This window comes from Schistocerca piceifrons, chromosome 2 (genome assembly GCF_021461385.2).
Source record: "Schistocerca piceifrons isolate TAMUIC-IGC-003096 chromosome 2, iqSchPice1.1, whole genome shotgun sequence".
In the NCBI taxonomy this organism is placed as follows: domain Eukaryota; kingdom Metazoa; phylum Arthropoda; class Insecta; order Orthoptera; family Acrididae; genus Schistocerca; species Schistocerca piceifrons.
Genome location: NC_060139.1, coordinates 834,803,763 through 834,815,456, shown reverse-complemented (window position 1 = coordinate 834,815,456; position 11,694 = coordinate 834,803,763).

The following is an 11,694-nucleotide window of genomic DNA, read 5'->3' as shown; positions in this document are numbered from 1 at the left end:
AAAGACAGAGTGGAGGTAGTTCTGACTTGAAGTAATATCAAGACACGTTCATAGGATTTGTCGACCTGGAAAATGCGTTCGACAACGTAAAATGCTGCCAGGTGTTCAAAATTCGGAGAAAAATAGGAGTAAGATTTAGTGAACGACGGGTAATATACAATATATACAGGAACCAAGAGTACAACAAGACTGGAAGACAAAGAACGAAGTGGTTGGATTAGGGTGTAAGACAGAGATGCATTATTTCGCCTCTACTGCTCAACATATACACCGAGGAAGCAATGATGGAAATAACAGAAGGTACAAGAGTGGGGTTAAAATTCAACTTGAAAGGATAGCAACGGTAAGAGTCGCTGATGACGTTGCTATCATCAGTGAAAGTGAAGAAGGTGACAGCATCTGTTGAATGTAATATACAGTTACAAATCAATGATTTTCGAAAAAATCTCAATTAATCATTGAGATTTTCCATTCCGTTATAAATACTGTTTAAGTAACAGACAGGAGGATAACTATGTAGAACGAAAAATTCCGTAGGTTACGCGGCTCTTTGTATATCCTCATTCAGTTTCTAGACGGTTCACCGCTTCCGGTTTCTAGAGGAATCTAGTAAGACACTGATCGCATTCGCAAACAAAGGGATCGAAGTGAAATAACGCACGATAGGTATGGAACACATCTAACGTACAGGTAACGCAGTTCAGATCTTAACTGAGCATAGCTGCTAGGAAAACCACCGTAGTCTATGCTTATTTACAATAGCCTGCAGAAGACTACGGTAGTCTTACATCTCTGCATCCAACAAATAGTTGAGGACATAGATTACATGTGGTACTCGGAGATGGAGAAGTTAGCACTTGAGAGGAATTAGTCGTGGACTGCATCAAACCAGCCAGAAGACTGATGACTATATATATACACAGGTGACTAAACTCATGCGATGCATCCTACACTACTGGCCATTAAAATTACTACAACAAGAAGAAATGCTGATGATTAACGGGTATTCACTGGACAAATATATTATACTAGAACTGACATGTGATTTCATTTTCACGCAATTTGGGTACATAGACCCTGAGAAATCAGTACCCAGAACAACCACCTCTCGCCGTAATAACGGCCTTGATACGCCTGCGCATTGAGTCAAACAGAGCTTGGATGGCGTGTATAGGTACAGCTGCCCATGCAGCATCAACTCGATACCACAGTTCATCAAGAGTAGTGACTGGCGTATTGTCACGAGCCAGTTGTTCGGCCACCATTGACCAGACGTTTTCAGTTGATGAGAGATCTGGAGAATGTGCTGGCCAGGGCGGCAGTCGAACATTTTCTGTATCCAGAAAGGCCCGTACAGGACCTGCAAATAGCGGTCGTGCATTATCCTGCTGAAATGTAGGATTTCGCAGGGATGGAATGAAGGGTGGAGCCACGAGTCGTAACACATCTGAAATGTACCATCCACTGTTCGAAGTGCCGTCAATGCGAACAAGAGGTGATCGAGACGTGTAACCAATGGCAACCCATACCATCACGCCAGGTGATAAGCCAGTATGGCGATGGCGAATACACGCTTCCAACGTGCGTTCACCGCGATGTCGCCAAACACGGATGCGACCATCATGATGCTGTAAACAGAATCTGGATTCATCCGGAAAAATGACGTTTTGCCATTCGTGTACCCAGGTTCGTCGTTGAGTACAACATCGCAGGCGCTCCTGTCTGTGATGCAGCGTCAAGGGTAACCGCAGCCACAGTCTCCGAGTTGATGGTCCATGCTGCTGCAAACGTCGTCGAACTGTTCGTGCAGACGGTTGTTGTCTTGCAAACGTCCCCATCTGTTGAATCAGGGATCGAGACGTGGCTGCACGATCCGTTACAGCCGTGCGGATGAGATGCCTGTCATCTCGACTGCTAGTGATACGAGGTCGTTGGGATCCAGCACGGGTTTCCGTATTACCCTCCTGAACCCACCGATTCCATATTCTGCTAACAGTTGTTGGATCTCGACCAACGCGAGCAGCAATGTCGCGATACGATAAACCGCAATCGCGATAGGCTACAATCCGACCTTTATCAAAGTCGGAAACGTGATGGTACGCATTTCTTCTGCTTACACGAGGCATCTCAACAACGTTTCACCAAGCAACCCCGGTCAACTGCTGTTTGTGTATGAGAAATCGGTTGGAAACTTTCCTCATGTCATCACGTTGTAGGTGTCGCCACCGGCGCCAACCTTGTTTGAATGCTCTGAAAAGCTAATCATTTGCATATCACAGCATCTTCTTCCTGTCGGTGAAATTTCGCGTCTGTAGCACGTTATCTTCGTGGTGTAGCAATTTTAATGGCCAGTAGTGTAGTATCGTTCCGGACCTTCTTTTGCCAGCCGCAGTGCAGCAATTCTACTGTGACATGGACTCAACAAGTTGTTCAATATCCTCTGCAGAAATACTGAACCCTGTTGCCTCTCCAGCCATCTATAATTACGAAAGGGTTGCCGGTTCAGGATTTTGTGCATGAACTGACCCCTCGATTATATCTCATAACCGTTCGATGGAATTTATGTCCGGCAATCTGGGTGGCCGAATCATTCGAGAACAATTGTGTCCCGGTGACATGGCGCATTGTCATTCATTAAAATTCCATCGTTGTTTGGGAACATGAAGTCCATGAATGGCTGCAAGTGGTCTCCAAATAGCCAGCCAATGATCGGTTCAGTTGGACCAGAGCACTTAGTCCATTCAGTGTAAACACAGCCAACTTCATTATGGAGCCACCACCAGCTTGCACAGTTGATAACTTGAATTCACGGCTTCGTGGGGTCTGTGCCACACTCGAGCCCTGCCATCAGCTCTTGCCAACTGAAATCGGGACCCATCTGACCAGTCCATAGTTTTGCAGTCGTCTACGGTCCAATTGATATGGTGAAGAGCCCAGGAGAGGCTGTGCAGGCGATGTCGTGCTGTTAGCAAACGCACTCGCGTCGTTTAGTCTGCTGCCATAACCGATTAACGCCGACTGTCCTATCGAATACGTTCGTCGTAGTCCCACACTGATTTCTGCGGTAATTTCACGCACTGATGCTTGTCTGTTAGCACTGACAACTCTACGCGAACGCCGCTGCTCTGGTCGTTAAATGGAGACCGTCGGCCATTGCGTTGTCCATGGTGAGATGTAATGCCTGAAATACAGTATTATCGGGACACTCTTGACATTGTAGATCTGGAAATATCGAGTTCCCTAACAATTTACGAAATAGAATGTCCGATGCGTCTAGGTCCGACTACCATTCAGCGTTGAAAGTCTCTTAATTCCCATCGTGCTTCCATAATCATGTAGGAAACTTTTAGACATGAACCACCTGACTACAAGGTGTACAACTTTGCTTCCGCCGTTTGCCGATAGACGGCGACAGCTGTAAGTAGCGGTCCAAAGAAACAGATCGGAGGCAGTTAGCTTCGACCTTGGTCAACATAACCTCATGCAAATATTAGTCGATTTCTGTCTCCATCATAAAGTTGTTCTTGATTGAAAATGTCAGTTTACGTGCCTAATTCTCGTCATTTTCGGGAGGTGTTACTGTTTTGTTTCACTACGAAGAAAACAGCGGCTGAGTCTCATCGAATGCTCTCAAGGATGTACGGTAAGGACGCTATTAGTGAAAGAACGTGTCATGAGTGGTTTCAACACTTCAAGAACGGTGATTTCAACGTCGTAGACCGGCATAGTGGTGGAAGAGAGAATGCTTTCGAAGATACAGAATTGGAGACATTGCTGAGTGAAGACTCGCGTCAAACTCAAGAAGAATTGGCACGATTAGTGGGAGTGACAGAGCAAGCCATTTCAAAACGTCTCAAGGCTATGGGCATGATTCAGAAAGAACTTGGGTCTCGTGTGAGCTGAAACCAAGAGACGTTGAACGAGGTTTGTGTGTTTGTGAACAGTTGCTTCAGAGGCAAAAACGGGAGGGATTTCTACATCGCATTTTGACCGGGGACGAAAAATGGGTTCATTACCATAACCCTAAACGCGAAAAATCAAGGGAATAGCACGGCTATGCTTCCACACCGACGGCCAAACCGAATATTCACTGCTCCAAGATCATGCTCTGCATTTGGTGGGACCAGCTCGGCGTCGTGTACTATGAGGTGTTAAAACCAAGTGAAACAATCACAAGTGCTCGTTATCGAATGTTATTAATGCGTTTGATCAGATCATTAAAAGACAAACGGCCGCAGTACAGCGAGAGGCACGATAAATTGCTTTTGCAGCACGGCAACGCTCGACCCCACGTTGCAAAAGAGGTCAAAACGTACTTGGAAACGTTAAAATGGGAAGTCCTACCCCACCCTCCGTATTCTCCAAACGTTGGTCCCTCTGACTATCACATATTTAGATCGATGACTCATGGCCTGGCTGACCAACACTTCCGATCTCCTGAAGAAGTCACAAATTGGATCGATCCGTGGATAGCTTCAAAAGATAAACAATTTTTTCGACGCGGGCTTCGTCCACTGCCCGAAAGATGGGAGAAAGTAGTGGCCAGCGATGGAAAATATTTTGAATGGTACAAGTGTAACCAATTTGTTTCATTAATGCCTCAAATTTGGGGAAAAAACGGCGGAACATGAACATGGTGCATAGTGAAACGTGTCAGAATATGGAAATAAAATTTAGAAGATATGTGATTCAGACACAAAGCTTCATGGAAAGATAATAAAATGATGAGAGTTCATGGCAAACGAACGTGGATTCCAGGGAACGAGTTACTCACACATATATTACAAGTTTCTGAAAATATAAATTTCGGATAACAAAAAATACCAAGCAGTGAAATTACTCTGAACCACTGTGATCGTTTTCAAAGTGATGTGCCAGCAATGTTCAAAAGGGCTCTCATGTATATCGACTATTTTTGTTATATAGGTACAATGATCGGATTTTATCAATATGACGCTATTAGGTTATTCGAACAGTTAAGCGGAAGTATGAAAGAAAAAGATTTTCTAGAGATATTTTTCTATGCGAGATTTCGCTTGTTGGGATTGGATCAAGCACTAAATGAGAGACACAATGTAGATTTTCGTTTCTGCACTAGACAGAGGCGTATTTCTTCGCAGTTTGGAACAATAGCACACCTATCATGTGGCCAGCGATGGAAAATATTTTGACTGATACATGTGTAACCAATTTGTGTCATTAAAGCCTCAGATGTTGGGGAAAAAACGGCGGAAACAAAGTTGTACATCTTGTACAAACGACAGCTCCAATGCAGTGCCCTTTTATACGTTGTGCACGCGCGATACTACCGCTGTAAGCCAATTCGGTCAGCTGGTAATGCGGCTCCTTTGAGATGGCGTGCAACATAGGATCCGTGCAGGTTTTTCCTTTTCTGCCGACCTCGAACTCTGCATTTCTGGTTCAGTCAGGCTGTTTTTTAAATCTCTGTTCCATCTGTAACCCGCAGTAGCACATGTTCTGCCCTGTACTGTGGCCTCCGCCGTACGGTGTGCGGACATTTGCCACGCCGGACATTTGCCACGTCGGACATTTGCCACGATTTTACCTGCTCCGAAGATTTGGGTCCCTTGTCTCCCCCTCCTCCTCCTGATCGCTGTCGCGCAGTAAAGGTACTAACTGAGCCTTTCCGTTGGTTTACTTAACGTAGGACCAGAATCTATTTGGATTTTCTGCCACATTTCTAGAGAGACTTTCATTGTGGAAACTATTAAATACATTTCACACTGAAATTCGCACCAAATTTCGAGCCTCAGTAAAACTTTGCCAATCTTGGAGATTTTGCGTTCGTCTAAATTATACGTGCCTTTTTCGGTGCTCCTGCAGCAGCTTTCTGTCGTGTTTTGTGTACCATGGGGGATCAGTTCCGTCTCTTATTAATTTATTTGGTATGAATCTCTCAAGTGCTGTTGATACTATTTCTTTGAACTTAATGGTCTTCACTCACATAGTTTGGAAGGATTGGAGACTGTCTCTTAGAAAAACGTCAACCGAATTTTTAGCTGCTTTTATAAATAGGTATATTTCGCATTTAGTTCTGGTGAATTGAGCCTCGCTACGACTGTGTGCTCGTTAATTCCTGTATCCGTAGTGATGCTCAGGATTATTTGTGGCTAAGAGGTCAAGCGTCTTTTCGTAACCGTTTACAGTTTGAATGGCCTCGTCAACTAATTGTTCAAAATAATTAAAAATAATTTAAAAAAAAAGCATTTAGAACAATTACGGAAGTTGTTTTCTATCTACAATAGGGTCTGAAAATGTATTTTTGTCAACAAACGGAAGGTAGATTAAAGTCACTGCCAACTATAATTTTATGAGTAGCGTACCTATTTGTGATGAGACTCAAGTTTTCTTTGAACTGTTCAGCAACTGTTTCATCTGAGACCGGGGGTCGGTAAAAGGAGCCAGTTACTAATTTATTCCGGTTGTCGAATATAACCTCTGCCCAGTCTCAGGAACTATGTGCTTCAATGTCGCTTGTGAGCTGAAACACACATTACATTATTTTTCCTTAAGTTGTGCTTCTTGTTTCTGTTGTAGTGTCGCTCATTACAATTACGGCGTTTCCCTCCAAAACCTAGGATGCTTTCTGCGTGACCCTGTAAATACCAGAGCTAAACAATGTAGAACAACAACGTACGTTACAAGCATAGCATTCTGTATTACTTCATTTCCTTATTTCTAACATTTTAAAATTGTACGTCGACTTTAGATGGCATGTAAATCATAGATGTTCTTATCTCTATTTAGTGGACGTATTTTCAGTCATGTTTTGAACATTGTCCTGCTACACTTTATTAACTAATGTTTCGCCTCAGGGATATCGGATTTTAGAGAGTAAATTAATATGGAGTATGTCGTTCTTCTTTCCTTATTGTCTTTTGGGCATGCAGTTGTAGTAATTAAATTAGGCATATATGCAGTGATCAAAAAGAAATGATTAGCGTACATTGGCTTTCTCTTTACATCGTTCCTTTCTTATTGCTCCCATGCCGATGGACTGTTTCTATCGCAATCAGTAAGCGTGAAAGGAAGTTACCCTACAGACAGAGAGATCTATATTTACAGGGTGTTACAAAAAGGTACGGCCAAACTTTTAGGAAACATTCCTCACACACAAGGAAAGAAAATATGTTATGTGGACATGTGTCCGGAAACGCTTACTTTCCATGTTAGAGCTCATTTTATTACTTCTCTTCAAATCACATTATTCATGGAATGGACACACACAGCAACAGAACGTACCAGCGTGACTTCAAACACTTTGTTACAGGAAATGTTCAAAATGTCCTCCGTTAGCGAGGATACATGCATCCACCCTCCGTCGCATGGAATACCTGATGCGCTGATGCAGCCCTGGAGAATGGCGTATTGTATCACAGCCGTCCACAATACGAGCACGAAGAATCTCTACATTTGGTACCGGTGTTGCATAGACAAGAGCTTTCAAATGCCCCCATAAATGAATGTCAAGAGGATTGAGGTCAGGAGAGCGTGGAGGCCATGGAATTGGTCCGCCTCTACCAATTCATCGGTCACCGAATCTGTTGTTGAGAAGCGTACGAACACTTCGACTGAAGTGTGCAGGAGCTCCATCGTGAATGAACCACATGTTGTGTCGTACTTGTAAAGGCACATGTTCTAGCAGCACAGGTAGAGTATCCCGTATGAAATCATGATAACGTGCTCCATTGAGCGTAGGTGGAAGAACATGGGGCCCAATCAAGACATCGCCAACAATGCCTGTCCAAACGTTCACAGAAAATCTGTGTTGATGACGTGATTGCACAATTGCGTGCGGATTCTCGTCAGCCCACACATGTTGATTGTGAAAATTTACAATTTGATCACGTTGGAATGAAGCCTCATCCGTAAAGAGAACATTTGCACTGAATTGAGGATTGATACAGTGTTGGATGAACCATTCGCAGAAGTGTACCCGTGGAGGCCAATCAGCTGCTGATAGTGCCTGCACACGCTGTACGTGGTACGGAAACAACTGGTTCTCCCGTAGCACTCTCCATACAGTGACGTGGTCAACGTTACCTTGTACAGCAGCAACTTCTCTGCCGCTGACATTAGGGTCATCGTCAACTGCACGAAGAATTGCCTCGTCCATTGCAGGTATCCTCGTCGTTCTAGGTCTTCCCCAGAGGCGAGTCATAGGCTGGAGTGTTTCGTGCTCCCTAAGACGCCGATCAATTGCTTCGAACGTCTTCCTGTCGGGACACCTTCGTTCTGGAAATCTGTCTGGATACAAACGTACCGCACCACTGCTATTGCCCCGTGCTAATCCATACATCAAATGGGCATCTGCCAACTCCGCATTTGTAAACATCGCACTGACTGCAAAACCACGTTCGTGATGAACACTAACCTGTTGAAGTTACGTACTAATGTGCGTGATGCTAGTACTGTAGAGCAATGAGTCGCATGTCAACACAAGTAACGAAGTCAACATTACCTTCCTTCAATTGGGCCAACTGGCGGTGATTCAAAAATGGCTCTGAGCACTTTGGGACTTAACATCTTAGGTCATCAGTCCCCTAGAACTTAGAACTACTTAAACCTAACTAACCTAAGGACATCACACACATCCATGCCCGAGGCAGGATTCGAATCTGCGACCGTAGCAGTCCCGCGGTTCCGGACTGCAGCGCCTAGAACCGCACGGTCACCGCGGCCGGCACTGGCGGTGAATCGAGGAAGTACAGTACATACAGAAGAAACTAAAATGAGCTCTAACATGGAAATTAAGCGTTTTCGGACGCATGTCCACATAACATCTTTTCTTTATTTGTGTGTGAGGAATGTTTCCTGAAAGTTTGGCCGTTCCTTTTTGTAACACCCTGTATACTTGGCAGAACTAATTACGTACTGACATAATCGTCGGTATTGCTTTCGTTTCCCAAAAGTTATAAATATTTCGATTTCGAAAAAGAAGCTCTGTATTTCGCCAAGATGTCGAAGAGGAAGGTCCCTTACGTATTGGTTGTACCGAGTAAAATGTGGAGACGGCGGTTTGAAAGTGGACAGAAGAAGTACGAGGAAGGGCGTCCGTTACCTGAGGGATCGCTACTCAAGCTACCTGGCGAAGGGGCAAGTGTGGCAAATGTCCGGCGTGGCAAATGTCCGGCATTCCCACCGTACTGCTGGAGATGTCGATGCATGTGATCGGAGGGCCGGTGCAGCGCGCCTGCTTGTGCCCTTCCTGCACCGGGGGTGCCCTCAGGAGCGCAGCAGCCATCCCCGGCTGGAGGCGTCAGCGGAGGCGGAGAGGCGGCGGCTACCTGCCCGGCTGCGAGTCGCTCTCCGCCGCCGTTCTAGCGCGCCAGTATGCGGACCGCGCGGCTGCACGCAGCACGCAGCCAACAGGTACCGGACCACAACATTCTCCGTGTGGCGTCGCGCCGGTGCGTTCTCGACTTTTCCACAGCTCACCGCATCGACGATGTTGTTACAGCTGTGTCGTCATTGCCACGAAGAGGCGTCTTCCTGACAATACGTTTACGAGCGAGGTAAGCCTGTGGGCGATCATAACCAATATCTTTTCTTTTCTTTAGTGACGACCAATAGGAAAAAATAATATAAGTTCACACGAGCATTTTTCGACGTTTTGTCGCTCCTCGCTAACGTAGTGATAGTAGGAACTTCCACTAACCGATTTGATTCGTACTGACAGGATGTGTAGGGCGCCACTACGACTACAACGTATGTAAACGCGAAGACGCAACTCTCAACAGTTTCTGAGAAAATCGAGTTTGAAAATTTTACGCTTACACAATTCTATTTTTTTATGGTCGCTAGTACTTCATAAGTCTGCAGAAGTGTTAAGCGGTTGATTCATAGCAGCGTGAGGTTGACGTATCGAATATCCCTGCCTGCACTTCTTGTTTTTCTTCCTACCTAATTATTACGCCTGTGCAAACTGTCATTATTGAATGATTCATATATTACTTTTATTATAATCATAATGTTTGTCCTGGAAAAAGGAGAAAAATGTTCGTAATGACACAGGGAAAAATAGATACACAAGAACTTTCAACCAAATCAGTACAGTCAATTCAAAAATGGTTCTCAGCACTATGGGACTTAACTTCAGAGGTCATCAGTCCCCTAGAACTTAGAACTACTTAAACCTAACTAACCTAAGTACATCACACACATCCATGCCCGAGGCAGGATTCGAACCTACGACCGTAGCGGTCACGCGGTTCCAGACTGTAGCGCCTAGAACCGCTCGGCCATGCCGGCCGGCATTATAGTCAATTTATTTATATTATTTTATCTACGTGTGTGGCAAGTATAATGTGTAACCCATGGAGCACAGTACAAATCAGAGTGATACTGATCATAAAAATGTGGGAAACAATAATTACTGCAACGAAAAATACTTATAATGAAGGCCGAATCTTCGCATGTACATGGTTTCTCAATGTGCCTACTGCAAAACAAACTTGGGTTACATTCGTTAGCGGTTCACGGTCATCACACAAATTCGTGGCGTAGCACGCTTATCTGTTGTTGGAATGACGTAGGAAATAAATAAAAAAAAGAGTACCGTAAGTGAGATTCAATACACAGACGTCTCCGTTATGGAGCTGAGCGCTTACTCGCTTGGCTGCGTAATCCTTGGTATCAGAGACCATACGAAGTATGTAAGTACGAGTAAAATGCCCAAACTAGTTTTACTTCGAAAATGGTTGAGAGTTGCGTCTTTCTGTTTACATATGTTGAAGTCCTAGTCGTGCCCTACACAATCTGTGAATATGAATCTAGTCGGTAAAGGGAAGTTCGTACGGTCCCCTTGTAAGATTTGTAGATTTGAATACTCCCTGTATGTGTGTGTGCGCGCGCGCAATACAGAGCCTATGGCCAGAGGTTTGCGCGAATAAGAGAAGTAATTCGATTGTTTCGGTTACAAGAACATTACAAGAACAACTTGTCGAATTCATCAGCAAAAATTTTTGCTGGTAAGTTCGCCAATTACTGTCGTAACAGACACAATAAGAGATGAGGACGAGTCAGGTGAACCATATGAATGTGGCTATATTTCTAATTTTGATTTTCGCGGATTTTTAGCTTGCTTTGAGTGTATGCGATGTGGTTGTGAATTTAGAGCATGGCAGGTATTCTGCAGGAATCATCTGTGCAGTAGAAGTACCATAAACTTCTTCTTCCGTAAAGCTCAGTAATTTCAATAGGTAGTCTTCCGCTGCATCTGTTCTCCTGGAGTGAACAACCATTTCTGACAGATTTCGGCAGGAAATGCTCGCAGTATTTTCGGAGGAGGAACTTTACCGTGTACTAGGTCGACCTCTCGTAGGGCAGGCGGTACTTGAATACGATAGCTACGTTCCAGGAACATAACATTCAGGGTTTCAGGTGTTGCTGCCTATACACGCTTTACCGCATCCAAATAACCGAGGCGAGCCCGAATAATGCGACTGATACCTCCACACCGATTCAATAAACTTTTTTTTTGTTCTCTCGTACGTGTTAGCTGTTGTAGAAATTCCATCTGCTAACAACTTCGGATCGCCTGACAGTCGTGGAAAAACATATTTGCTTACTGTAGAAAGCGATGGGTCTTTGTCAATGGTCGCTTCAAATTTTTGCCCAAAGCGGGACTACATTTCGACATCTCCACAAAATGGCTCAAGCATAAAAGCTGAT